The sequence below is a fragment of the Apaloderma vittatum genome, unplaced genomic scaffold (genome assembly GCF_000703405.1).
Source record: "Apaloderma vittatum isolate BGI_N311 unplaced genomic scaffold, ASM70340v1 scaffold9097, whole genome shotgun sequence".
Taxonomy (NCBI): domain Eukaryota; kingdom Metazoa; phylum Chordata; class Aves; order Trogoniformes; family Trogonidae; genus Apaloderma; species Apaloderma vittatum.
This window is the reverse complement of record NW_009724542.1, coordinates 79,169-92,347: the sequence shown is the minus strand read 5'-3', so window position 1 is coordinate 92,347 and position 13,179 is coordinate 79,169. Positions and strand designations below refer to the sequence as shown.

At 45.3% G+C, this 13,179-nt stretch overlaps 1 protein-coding gene across 1 annotated transcript in view; it reads left to right on the top strand.

Annotated features, from left to right (window-relative positions):
- The window catches only part of LOC104276286, a 54,226-nt gene that overhangs the window by 20,510 nt on the left and 20,537 nt on the right, over positions 1–13,179 (top strand). The gene's annotated exons all lie outside the window — the stretch shown is intronic.

Below are 13,179 nucleotides of genomic sequence, written 5' to 3'. Positions count from 1 at the left end.
AAAAAAAAAAAAATTGAATTGCTTGGGGGTCTATAAAGAAATACCTGTGATCAAAGTAGTAGTTGTGGACTTGATGATGATAGGTCTTTCCACACTTGGGCCTGGGTCTCTATGCCTCCTGGAGTTTTACAGCAATGTGAAACAGTGATTTTTACCTTCTTCACACTTCACAAATGCAAACTGTTTATGGTTTGCTCTTGATTTTGCAGGACTTTTGTAGGGGCCTGGGACTGAGATGTGTAAATGTGAAGAGTTGCCTCATCTCTGCAGAGGTACTGGTGGGGTGGGCTGCCCTGCACAGTGCCCATCTGGGGCCCCTCTTTCAGAAGGCCTTGCTGTCCAGTTAGCATTTCAGCTTTCTCTTCATTTTTTTGTTTTTCTTCTTGCCCTAGTGTAATGTCAATTTCAAAGTGTGTCTGCACACATCTGCTGACCCTGGTAAATTGCAGTAAGTTAAAGACAGTTTTGTTGATTTTTCACTTCTGAATTCCCTCACATTAGGGAAGAATTTCACTGCCTCTGGTTGGTCGGATGTGCTAGTTTTATCCTCGCTAACAACACTCCCTTTAAGCCTACAAGATGGACCCACTAAAAGAAAGGACTATGTATTTATTTTCCAAGGTCTGTAAAAGTGAGACCCCTCCATTTCCACATGAGATTGCTGCTTGTTCTCAGTCCTGCTGGCAGCATACATCCCATGAATACAGAATGCAGAGACTTGTGATTTCAGTACGGTTTTCCTCACCCCCCTATGCCCTTGTAGCCAAGTTTCTGCTCACAGAACATTCAAAAGGCCCAGTCTTGCATTTCACATCACCCAAATCTTGTACTGATACTGACAGACTTTAATTAGTCTCACATCCTAATGAGACGAGAAGCCTGGTAAGACTGTGCCCAGCCGTCTTTTTTTCAGAGTGCGTATGAGTAAATGGAGAAATGTTCCTTTTGGCCCAGGTGCTTTCCCTGATTTGGACCCCAAGCATAGCATTTACCTGCGCTGCCTTAAATTCCCTCCAGCAGTGTGTCTGAGAGTGTGTCGGTGAAGGTTAGGGGCTAATTTAAATAAGCTTTCCAAACTATTCTAGTTTTTCGGGAAACCTTGTGAGAACAATTTGCTACCTGGTTTGTCTGCTTTCTGTGCTCCTGGATTAATTATGGCAAAGCTTTTTGCAAGAGAAGTAGAAATCTCAAGTAAAGGTGGAGGTGTGTTTTTTAAAATAACGTTTTTACTGTAGATGTCATTAACACTTCTAAGTTATGGAATTCCTGTTATAAAGAAAGGATATTCAGCTAGTGGTTTTAATATAAAAGTTTACTTTTGTTGGGGTGGGGGAGGGGTGACATGCAAAGTGAGGTGCAGCCTGAATATTGTAACATTGGTTGTTTGCATTACTTTTATAGTTCTAATTGGTCAATTTTCAACCAGTACCATCTTGAATTTCTTTGACTTCTTGCTTGCTACCTGTGCTTGTTTCTGCTACAAAGATCAGGATGGAGATAACAGTAGTGTTGTAGGTTCAGTATTTTACTGATATTTGAATTCCCATCAGCTTAGCTAAAATCAGCAGTCTCATGTTTTTTATGACAGTGATTTGAAGTCTGGGTTTTGTTTTGAGTTCTGTCACAAAATTTTTGTATGAAGCTGGGCAAATCTCACTCAGTACTTCCTTTCCCCACTTGTAAAAATGGGACTGGAGTGTGTGTGTTTTGGTTTGTTTTCATTCTCCAACAAAAATTAACTGTCTGGGCAGTGCTTGGCATCATGTGTTTTTTAGTTGGGTAAACAATGCAAGTGAGGAATGATAATATTAAGCTGGCTACTCTAAGGCTTCATCTGGGCTCTGAGAATCAAACTGTTGTTGCTTTGAGATTCTTATACTTACTATCATGTGCTTTCTCATGAGAATACAGCTAGAAAACTTGATCAGATGGAAACTTTTTTGAGCAGATGTGGTTTTTACTCTTGTCCCTGAGCCTTATTTTCCATTCCTGCAGCTCTGTAGACTTGACAGATGATAAAACCTATCAGGCAAGATTATTTTTTGCCAGAAGGAGGTGTGTTCTGATACAAGAAGAGACTTTTGGGTGCGTAATGTGGTAGGGGTTGTGGGTCAGAGATGGATGAAGAGGTGATGAGTACTTTGAGTTTTTGTCAAATTCTGTTTATATTGGATGATGATGGAAAATTGGTCCAGAGAGCTGTGATATGGAGTGCCTGTGTGTTGGGATGCTTAAGCTACTCTTAGGGTGAACCAAACAAGAAGCTTTTACAGGAAGGCCATGAATCAGGGGCATGTGATGTCCAAATGTCTTCCTGTGTTCCAGTGATTTGGTGCTTTCTAGTAAGGAAAGGAAGAAAATTTGGGAGAGTCAAGTAGATTGGGGGCAATCTGAGTGCTTCTAAGTGGATATGGAATTACCGTCCTTCTACCTCCATGGCCTGTGGATAAATGGAAATCTCCGTCATCTGGAGCTTTCAGTTCAGTCTCCCTCCGCATCTGCCCAGGAGCAGGCTTAAAAAGCCCAGTTCTGCATAGGTGCCAGGCCACACCTTTCCAGCTTCACAGGGTGATGTGATTCTGCCCTTCTGTGCCCCAGCCATGAGTTTGGACAGTTGGTGGGTATATTTCCCACTCTAGTTGGCTGGTCAGATGGCTACACAGCCTTTGCCCTATTGAGGCTGAGTGAGGACAACTCAGTACATGCTTTTTTTCACTCCTCCAAAGGTCTAGAAAGTTAGCTCAGAAGATTTCTTCCTTTCTTTCTCTTAATTGGGCAGAAATACCCTGGCTCATGCAGATGATGCCCATGTTGCTGCAATGAATGTCTTCTCACAGCTACCCCTTGATCATGGTCCTTGGACAGCAATGTCCCATGCAGGCCCTGCTGCCAGCCACTTGCTATTTAATGAAGGCTGGCATGTCCTAGAAAAGACTGTGGCTGCTCCCACTCTAGTAACTTCAGCAAATCTGGCTGTCTTGGCAATACTAAGAGCATGAGGTCAAGGAGAGTAAGGACCTCCTCTGTTGGCTTGGGGTGAAGGTATCAGGAGGTGCAGGGGTTAGCTGAGGTGTAAGGAAATCCAAGGTGTCACAAAGATTCCTTGGAGCTGCTGAGTTTGTTCTCAGGAGATGAGATGAATTGGTCTTGGTGTGTTATGTAAACAGAAAGAGAAGTAAATTGTTCATTCTCCTGTTTAGTGGGACTCTCCGGAGCTCCTCTGAAATCTCAGCAGCTTGAGAAGTCAGAGTGTAGCATTTGCAGGAAGAGTGATCAGAAAAGATCTCTCTTGGAGGAAGGCAGCTTTGAGTTGGCACAATGAGCAATCCAAGTTGTCCTCATTTATGTGAGAGTAGGTGGCTGGTGAGGAAGGCATTATTTTGAAGTGCAAGGCACAGTTTGGATACTTGGGTATATTTCCAGTTATGTTACAAAGTCACTGGGTAGTTGTGAGCAAGTTGTGAAACCTTTCTGCCATGGTTTGAATGCATGCATGAGTACATAATATCATTGTCTTATGGAGGCTTACTACGTTATTTAAAATGCTAGGATGAAAAAGGCCATCACAGAAAATAAAAACACATTCTGTGCTAATATTTGAATTTCACACTGCAGACACTGCACGCTTTTGGTAGGTGATTAGTTTCAGTGCCCAATGAGTGAGTGGAACTTTGTCTTGTCTTGACACTGAAAATGGCCTGGGTACAGAGTGAGCCTTGATCTGGGATTAGCTGTGTATTACCAAGCCAAACAGTCATTTTGCTTAATAATTGAATACTGGCATTTTGGTTGGCCTATATCTGGTTAGGGCAATTGGCACTGAAAGCTTTTTTTTGGGCCGATACTGGCTGTGCAGCCGTTGCAGGACAGCACTTGCCACATATGACACGGGACCAGTATGTGACCCTTTGCTTATGCTTGAGTCTGGCCTTTGGACTGCTAATGGCTCCTTAGCACAGCTGGGTTTTGCCCTTACCTGTCTTGGCAGGACTTGACAAATAACTTCCAGATAGAGAACATACGAGCTCGCGAGTCCTTTTCATCTCTTGGCGTCCTGTCTGAATCCAGACCTTGTCAGTTCCTGAAAATTGCTGTCATCTGTTTGCCCATTTGAGCTTACCTCTGTGCTGAAGGGGTGCCAGGAATCCCGCTGCTGGTGCTGGTAGTTTCATCATGGTCTCTGCCCTGGGCCTCACTGTCCAAAGTGACTGAGCAGTGTTCAGGGGCCTGTGCCGAGTGTAATGGCGTACACGGTCTCCTAAGAGACTCAGTGCCAGCACTTTTCTCTCCCAGGTGTGAAAAGTCGGGCTGTAGCAGTTCTTTGTCCCCAGGTGCAGTAGAGCATTTGTTGAAGCAATATAATAAGGAAGCTGTTGCAGAAATGGGTTGTGCCATTACACAATGAGAAATTCTGCTTCTGGTAACCTCCTGTAATTTTGCTTTTATTTTTCACCCCAAGAAATATCCTACAGCAGCTGTTCCTCCAGCACAGAAGCCCCTGTCTGTCTTACCCCTGCTAGCATTTGGCACTGAAGTAGCTAGCAAAACAAATGCTATGCCTGGCTGCTGCAAGGCAGTCCTAGCGTGAGAAATTTTGGGGCTGAAAATGATTGATTAGCTTGTCCAGTCTACTTGTTTGCAAGGATGTAGTTCTGTGGCAGGAGGCTGAGATTCTGGATATGTACCACATGAGTGGGCAGTGGGGCATTGTAGAGGGGTCACGTCCTTTGTGCCTCTGGAGGAGCTGAGGAGACGTTCTCTTCTGGTTTCATGTCTGTTATAAGGACTCTTTGGCTCAGTGCCACCCGGCTGTGTCTGGTTTGCTGATTAAGGCATTTGTAGTCTGACACTGGTAAAGAGAGGGTGGGAAGGAAGGGTGCTGTCTGGGATGTAGAAGCTGATTCAATAGTGAGGGAAGGCATGAGGAACCCCACCCTGCCCTGAGGAGGCGGTTATGACTGCCACGCAGCAGATATCTCTGTCTCTTTCTGTGTGTCCCCGAAGTGTTCCCTGGATGATTATCTAGTTCAGGCAAAACCATGCTGCAATGGAAGTGCCTGTGTGCTCCGGGAACTGGATGAATCCGCATGTAAGAGGGCAGTAACCCATGTAGAACTTGGCTTAGCTGCTTTCTAAATAGGGTAATGATTTCCTCTCCTTTCCAGAAGGAAGTGAGTTGGCTGTGTCTTCATTGGCTGTAAAGCTCACCTGCTGCCATGGTGTCAGCTTGTAAATGCCAAGGGCACAAGGTAGGTAGGATAATCTAATCCTATTTCCAAGGTTTCAAAATCAGTCAGCATGACAGAGGTTAGAGCATTCTCACAGAATGGCTGAGGTTGGAAGGAGCCTCTGGAGAAGCCCTCCCTTCAAGCAGGGTCACTTGGAGCTTGTTACCTAGGTCTGTGTCCAGAGGGCTTTGGAATATCTCCATGGAGACTCTGTAACCACCCTGGTCAACTTGTGCCAGTGCACAGTCACCCTCACAGTAAAAGTGTTTCCTGATGTTTAGAGGGAACATCCTCCTGTGTTTCACTTTGTGCCTATTGCCCCTGGTCCTGGCACTGGGCACTGCTAAAAAGCACTGGCCTCTGTCCTCCCTTCAGATACTTGAACACAGTTATAAAATCCCCCCCGAGCCTTCTCTTCTCCAGGCTGAACAGTCCCAGCTCTCTCAGCCTCTCCTCACAGGAGACATGCTCCAGTCCCTTACTCGTCTTTGTGGGCCTCTGTTGGACTCTCTGCAGCACCTTCATGTTGCTCTTGTACTGGGGACCTAGAACTGAACCCAGCACTCCAGGTGTACCTCACCAGTGCAGAGGGGAGGGGAAGGATCACATGCTGTAACCACCTGGCAGCATTCCTCCTAAGGCAGCCAAGGATACCATTCACCTTTGCAGCAAGGTCGTGTTGCTGGCTTACATTCAATCTCGTGTCCATCAGGACCCTCAGATCCTTTTTAATTTCTGTGCAAGTCTACTCTAGTTCTGTCCTGCCCCATGACGTCTGTTGACTCTGTGTTCACCTTTCAGGTGTGCTGCGAGTAGGCTTTCATTCTGATCACACATCTTTCCTTGGACCTCTTCCACCATTGTGTTAGCCTTGGCAGAGAATATGTTGGCTTGTCCATTCCTAGCGCTGAACACTTCTGCTCTTCTCCCTTAATCCCTTCCTTCCCTAAGTGCTTTTTTGATCTGGTTTTGTCATGCATGCAAAGGGGCAACAGTTCAAGGGTGAGATGGTCAGGTGAACCACTGTATGAGGGCTTCTGTCAGGAAATGTCTCTCTTTTTCCCTGGGTATCTGGCTGTGTAACTTTGCCGCCTTTTTCTGGGAGCTTGCATGTTGGTGAATATAACTATCTGAACTAACATGGGACCTAAGTGCTATCTGGGCTTTCTCCAAGCATGAGCCAGTAGCTAGAACGTCTGAAGTCTGGTTCCATTAGGTGCTGCTTTGAATCATGAAGGAGAGTGGGGATTATGTTGATCAGGGTGATTTGGAGTGCACCAGGGAGCTTGGCTGAAGATAAGGAAGATGAGGGAAGGAAATCAGATGTGGCTGAAGTTTGGGAGAGTGTATGTTGCAGGCAAGACAGATCTGTGGAATAAGAAAGAGGAGGATAAGAATGGGTGGACACAGAGCTAGAGAGAGTGATTTTGTTGTGTTAAGATTCCCAAAGAGACAATGATAGCACCTGGCACCCGTGGCAGTGAATTATGAGCTTGAGGCTTATCATTTAGATTGGCAGGCTTGCTGGCTACCTTCCGAACCATGCTGTCTTTTTTTTCCTCTAAGCTCTAAAGCCTGGTAAGAAGGTATTAGAGTAAAGCTGATTCTTTGGCTGCAGGCCAGAGAGAGGAGATCGAATGGGCATATGGGCGCCACTGGCATGCGTCCTTGGGATGTGACTGAGGGAGAAGTCCTGAGTGATCCTGGTAATACTATGTGAGGCTTGAATTCTTGGTGTGACTCTGAGGGGTAGGTAGGTCTGGAAGGAGCAAATTTGAGGGGGGAGGTTCCCACCTGAAGGTGGCTGCCAGAATCTCTGTATGCGAATGGACAAGGTTGGGGTCTTGACCTCTAGCATTTTTCTCTCAAAGCACCACAGAGTATTTCCTACTGAACTAGGAGAAGGAAGAGCCCAGTCTCCCATATCTACTGGCAGTGGTTTATGGTGGGCTGCCAGCAGGCCACAAAAAACATCACTTGGCAAAACCCAGAGATCCTAACTGGAGCAACAACACAACTGGTTAAAATTTGATTGGAGATGGGGTACGTGGTAGTCACAGAGCGGGTGCTGGGTTGGATACCCAAGGGTGGCCATCCCAAGGGGAGCCATCCTGCAGCATATCCTTGTTCTGTCTCTTGTGTGATGGCTGTTGAAGTTTTTTCCAAAGGATGTTTTGTTTCTTGTTTTGACACGGTACAGTACAGAAGGATAATGCTGGCATGTTCTCTTTCCCACTCTCTGAATTCAGCTGAAGTTGCCCTGAGGGCCTGGTGGATTAAGAAATTTGCTGCAACCTGCTTATACTTTCCAGCAAGACTAGTTAGTAGATGTTGCTTGGAAGTGAAGGTCAGGACCTTCTTGTCAGTCCTCTCCTCTGGAATAGGGCCAGAATGTCCTCACCTCCCCAGCCATGGCGTTTCTGGACAACATTGGGTTGGGTCCCAATGTGAGTGTTGAGTTGGCCAGATACCTCTGCCTTCCCACTCCTCCCTCAGCATGTGGTTCATTGTGATACAAATATCTCATCGTTGCTTGGGGAGAAAAGGAGTTTGCAGGCAGCTTCACCATATGCTGTCACTGCCCATGTTGTATTTTGTCTGCGGATGAATGAGTCTCTCTTCAGGCATGATAAGTTACATCTTTTGCTTATGGGAACAGCCTCTGAAAAGGAGAAAGCCTTAAGAGTTTACTTCTTTGGAGGATCAGTGAGGTGAGCTGGAGGAGACTGAAAATGATAAATGACTATTTAGAAGCAAGCTGGTTATTCCTCATGTGGTCCAGAGAGCATCCAATGGCAGTAGTTTGCTGCTTGCTATTCTGACTTGATTGTATAGATTAAGAAACTAAAATAAGCAGAAGAGGTAGGCTAGGCTTTTTCTTTTGTTCCAGTCATACCACTGCCACTAAGCATTAAACTCTTGGCTTAAGCACTTACAGAAGTGACTGGTCTCTCTTAGAAGTTAGCACCCATAAGGTCATGGGTTGCTACTGCTTAAAACTCAGATGGTAAGAGACTTCTTCAATGCACTACACAGAAGCAATGGCAAGGAGAGGAAAGCAAGAGCTTGTTTTTCCTTTTCATTCTCCTGGCTCTGCTTAGCCCCATATCCCTAAAGTAGGACACCTCCCTTGACCAGCACGGCTGGGCACTGGTGCTTGAGAGGTGACGCAGGTGTGCTTTGCATCCTGCGGTCTCCCCATGGGGAACTGCCTGGGAGTGAGAAGGAAGGAAGGAGGTAGTACTGTGGCTTTGGAAACAGCAGGAACAGGGTGGTCATGTAAGGGTGCAGATTAACTATAAATGCCGGGTGTTTGTGCTCCAGTTTTGCCACGATGGACTGAAATCAAGCAGCTTGTCCTGGAGCATGTCTGAGACTTGAAAATGCGGCAGCCATTACTGTTCAATAGGCAGAAGCTGGCTGAGCTTTTTAAGGCCAAGCCTGTGACTAGAGTAAACACTCTAGGAAATACTGTTTTTGAGACAAGCTTTGGCGTGGTAGAATAGCAAGCCTGGCTGTCAACAGCACAGCTGTCCTTGGCGTGGGCTTGGGGTTTAGTTCTGATTTTCTGCCTTAGCTCTGAATAGCCTCTCCATTGTTGGCTCACATGAGAACCGCACGGCTGGGCTCAGCTTGCGCTTTCTTTCAGCCTGTTGATGTCAATGGGAGTTTTGGGCATTGGTCCACAGCTCATCTTGCAGGAGGAAGCACTCAATAGAGGCATCTACTTCTCGTGGAGATGGAGTTAAACCAGAGCAGATTGACTTAAAACTCCCTGCCCTTCTCCAGAGCTGTTTCCAGGTACACATTCTTACTGAGCTGCAGTTGTTTTGAGGAAATGATGACCAATAACTAAGAGTGAATCTTCTGCCTCCAAGCCAAAAACATGTAATTGCATTTTTTTCTAAATGCAAGGTTTCAAAAGCAGAGATGTCCTGGGGACCACAGCTAAATTAAAAAAAGCACAGATGAAGATCCTTAAGAGAAACCCTATTAAGTTTGCTGGTTTTCCTCAGTAAAAATAAGCTTTTCAATCTCCTGTCGGACTTTGCTTGCTCGTGCAAAGCAATTTACATAGGAATGGACTTGCAAAACTGAGGATCCTCTAGAGTGTTAGGTACTTAATGTAAATGAGAAGTCTGTGGTCATATCTATGCTAGGGCAAGCTATGTTTTTAATTCTAAAAATGTGCTTGCTTGTGTTCTAAAATCCTGGCATATCCTTGCAAGCTGTAATTTCATGTTCTTGAGTTTGATTATGGAAAAAATAGGTTGAGAAGTTATACAAAAGAACTTCTTTGCAAGTTACTTTGCAGTCTTACTGTAAGCGTGCTCATTTTTGACAGCATAGGAAAGTCTTTTGCCTACCTGCAGAGGCTTTAGGAACTCACTATATTGCGTATTGCTTCAGAGGCTCATCAGACACTCCTATGGCCTCTGGTGTGACAGTTTGTGGGCATAATACAATTAAGAAACAAGGAGCAGTTTAACAAATCCTTTTCCAAATTGGAGAGCTAGTGGATCTGTGCAGTTGCTAGCATAGGTAGAAATATGCTCGAAATGGAGCCAGTCAGATGTCTCACTTTCTTACTGTTGTAAATGTTGTTTCATTGCAGGCGACGTGGTCTGCAGCTGGGGAAACTGCCAGAGGTCAGGGAATGCCCTGGGTTTGTTCAGGAAAGTCTGTTGCTGCTGTTTTTTGCTGTATGTGCAGGAAAGACAGATGAGCCTCACACAAGAACATGGTGTTCCTGAACGGATGATAAGACTTTATATTGGTCATACGTTAGTGTAAGTCTTGAAACCTAAGCCTCGGTGCTGTATTCGGAGCTCTGATTGAAATAGCACAGTGAGCTCGTGATATGTGCATTTTCATTGTGGTTCTGAATTTGATGTGCTATCAAAGCTCTTAACTTGTTTTCAACTTAATATAATTTCCTGCCATCCTCTGAATAACACAACCAGCTCTGTTAGTTTCTAAATGTTGTTAGAGGAATGAGTGTAATTAGGAGCAGTGAAAGTGGTGCTCTTGGAAAACATTGTTTTAACAAAGAGGCTTCTAGTACAACATCTTTTTGGTTTTCTTGTATCTTCATCATACACCGAATATTCTTTTCAAGTCTGACTGCTACAAGAAGTCTGAAAAGCATTTTTGGTGTGCTAGTTCTTCTGGTCTGTGTTTTTGCAGATTCTTTTTACTATGGGCAGTTACGTTAAACAGCCTAGGGAAAGACCCTAGAGATGTGTGAAACGGTAAACCACAAGAAGCTGAAAAAAAGGCAGATTGCTCTCTCATGATGTGGCTGCTGGAAGGTCTAGAAGTAGAAAGCAGCAGTAACTACTGCTGCAACTGTGAGGCTTGCCTATATCACTTGATCCACTGTACAAAACTCTATGGAATTGAGACACTATTTCACTTGCTTTCCAGATGCAAGCATCCAGATCACTCAAACACCCTCAAAACTATTCAATATACATGTGTTACATTTTTGCTTTTATTATCAACCTTTCTCCATACAGAGGACCTTAATGAATTTGGCCATGAGACATTCAGGTCTGCCTTTGTACACTGCTTTTTCTTCTTTTAATGAGATGGTCTGAACTTTTGCCCTTCCCCAGTGTGCTGGGTGAATGAGTCCTCCTGGTTCTTGAACATAACCATTTCATAAGGATGAGATGGGCCAAAATCCTGAACTGGAAAAAGGAAACGCCAAAAATGATTTTTGTGTTAAAATCATTGCTTATGTTATGAGCACTGGCATGTGTTATCCAGGCTCTGATATGGATTATAAAGGCTATTGAATTGAAGATTTATTTCCAACTATTTGCAAAGTGAATCTTGATGTGTCCACAATGGAGTGGCATACATGAGGTCCATCGTTCTCCAAATAATTCTTTGGGCGCAGCTCTAAGAGTTGCTGTGCTCTGCTAACATCTGTTTAGAAGGATAGTGGTTTGCTTCTGGCTCTGAGCTGGCACATTACTATTCTCATGCAGGAGAGGTTCAAAAAGTTGGCAGGAGTAATATGTAACCTGTACTGGCACCAGTGGACAAGTGGAGATGCTGAAGCTCAGCGCATTGAAGTGTCAAGAGAAAAGCACAATTCCTCAAATTGTGGTTGTGTTGCTTCTTGCATCAGGGACCAGCTTCTGTGCTCTCATGAGCCATGTGCAGCCATGAGGATGTGGACAAAGGGAATGCAACAGGGCATCAAAATCTCCAAGTTCTGGTCACCAGCACTTCAGGGAACCACATACCTACTTAAGAGGAAGGACAAAGCACTAGATGGGTGATACTGGCTCCTCTGAAGTCACAGAATCACACAGAATTGTTGAGGTTGGAAAAGACCTCTGAGATCATCAAGTCCAGCCTATGACCCAACACCGCCACATTGGCCAGACCACGGCACTAAGTGCCACATCCAGCCTCTCCTTAAACACCTCCAGGGACGGTGACTCCACCACTTCCCTGGGCAGTGCATCCCAGTGCCTGAGCACCCTCTCTGTGAGGAAGTGCTTCCTGATACCCAACCTAAACCTCCCCTGACAGTTTCAGGCTGTGCCCTCTCGTCCTGTCACTGGTTGTCTGGGAGAAGAGCCCGACCTCCACCTGACTGCACCCTCCCTTCAGGCAGTTTTAGAGAGTGATAAGGTCCCCCTGAGTCTCCTCTTCTCCAGGCTAAACAACCCCAGCTCTCTCAGCCTCTCCTCATAGGACTTTCCCTCTAGTCCCTTCACCAGCAAGCTTTCCTTGTAAGCTGTTCACATGGGTGCAGACCTAGGCCAGTCCTTCCAAAGCTGGTAGGTCAAATTCCATCACAAACTCTGAGCTTCGACCTGCAAACACCACTCCAGGCCCTGTGTGCTGTTTAGTGTTGGTTTGTGAAGCAGGTGTGGGCAGGGCAGGCACTGCTACGTGTGGACCTGGGAGAACATTCTCGAAGCACAATGGTTAGTTACGTGCTGTATAAATGGATTAGCTCCCTGGAGTCAGAGGCCTTTGTCTTGTTAGCTAATTAGCCACTTCGGCATGTTCTCTTGTTGCTAACGTGTATGTGAGGTTCAGTGGGGTGTGGGATTGGGGAGACAAGTAGGTGGTAGGGTGGGGAATATGGGAACAGTTGAGTTATTTCATTTCTCTCTGTGGTTATTAGTGGTCTGCTATTCTCACTTTATGGATGTCTATTTTAAAATGTGGTCTCTCTGGTTTACTAATAATCTTCTGGCCTGTGATCTCTAATATAGTACTTGTTTGTGTAAAATTACTGTCATGTACTCATGCAAACAAAAGGGATCTCGCAAGTAGGCATAGTCACGTGAGAGGTGAAATATGCTGTGGGGCTGTGCAAGCATGACACACATGCGTGTGTCGGGTGGAGAAGGAGCAGGACTCTGTGCCCTGTGTTCAGACTCTGTGGAGCCTGAGCAAGCCCTATGGCTCAGGATGTTTGCTTGTTTCGGACAGCCTTGTTTTGGCTTCTTGAAGCTGTTTATGCAGTCAGCCTGCATTTGGCTTTTTCAAAGTTTCTCCGTTCTCTGCAAATCTGAGTTCTCATTTGAAGATGTGACCTTATGTGTTTTCTGCTTAAAGTTGCCTTTGAAAGCGCTCCCAGCAGCACCAGCTAAACCTGAGGTAAGGGTTCCCTGAGGTAATGTCCTTTGCATTGAGCTGGAGAGAGGGTGGGAGGTGATTGAGTCACCTTTTCATGTTGTGAAGAGCATGAACATGCCAGCTTTCTGTGCCCGAGAAGAATCCTTTCCTCATTTAGTGCAATGAGTACACCTCATGTTGCCTTACTTTTGAGAAGCTCTGCTAAGAACAACCCTCTGATTAAGAATCTGCTGAAAACCTGTGTATTCCAGGTTGTCCCCTAACAAACGCATTGATCTCCATTGGACTCTTTCTGTGATGGATTAGGTAGATAGAGTGTGAGTTTTATACCTTCTGAAGT